Here is a 1,109-nt window from a genome sequence, read left to right as displayed (position 1 = left end):
GAAACGTAGGGAGGTGGTTTCCGAGCGCGCTGCAAGCACGACGGTCACCACGTCTGGCGTTCTTCGCAATGAGAAACGCTTCCCGTGTGAGGACGGCTTTATTAGTAGATTGTTTTCGTTTCGCTCTCTGTTTTTAGTCACTGGTTTCTTGGGGGTTACAGTGCGGTCATATGACGTTCACGGTAGATAATGATCACGGAGACCAGAAAAACTTGTGGAAAAGTGAAGTGTCTCTCTGGACGCTCCACGTAAACGTCTCCGAGTGATCCACTTTGTACTTGTTTTCCTTTGTTTATCTTTTTAATATCTTCTTCCACGTCTTCGAGGGTAATCACTCGAGTCTCCCTGCCCGTCCGCACCACCTCGCACGGCAGCCGACGCTCGACCCAACTCGCCCGCCCCGGCGCTGAATTACTCACCGCCCTCGGCGGGTGAGAGGCGCACGCACGCGGGCTCCCGGGCGCAGGTCCCCGGCGGCCGCCGCCGGCTCGCGTGCGACCCCCCATCAGGAAGCCGTCTTATGGATCCACTGAATCACTCTCACTAATTGGAAGCGTCTGCAATTGGTGAAATGGCCCGCTGCGTGAGCGCGGCCTCCCCGGACCCGCCAGCGTTGGCGCTCGGTGCGAGCCCAGCCGGTCCGCTGCGCCGCTGAACTGCAGGGTGTTAGGGCACGACTAAGACTTCGAAATTTCGGTCTTTCCTAAGACAAGGAACAATTGCCTTCAGTCACGAGTCGTTAGTTCATTTCAACGCACAGAGCTTTTCGAGCATACTTCAGATGTTCTGACAGTCTACGCCTATTATCGTTCTTTTTCAAATTTAGGTTAATTCTGGTCCTTGTAAGATTACGTTGGTATCTCATAAATTGCCGGAGTTTAAATATTAGGTTTACCCTAGGACCTCACAATTGTTAATGAACAACAAGAACATACTTTTTACAGCTACCAGCTACCAGTTGCCCCGTATTTCACATAGCCACGTAGGAAGAACCTTCCACACACGTCATAGAGAACGTCGAACGTATCCCTTAGGACAGTGCGGCGAAATTTCGCACCAATGGGTTATGGCAGTAGACGACAGGCGCGAGAACACGAAATCGACTGCAG

This window comes from Schistocerca serialis, chromosome 4 (genome assembly GCF_023864345.2).
Source record: "Schistocerca serialis cubense isolate TAMUIC-IGC-003099 chromosome 4, iqSchSeri2.2, whole genome shotgun sequence".
Lineage (NCBI taxonomy): Eukaryota > Metazoa > Arthropoda > Insecta > Orthoptera > Acrididae > Schistocerca > Schistocerca serialis.
Note: the sequence above shows the minus strand (reverse complement) of the source record.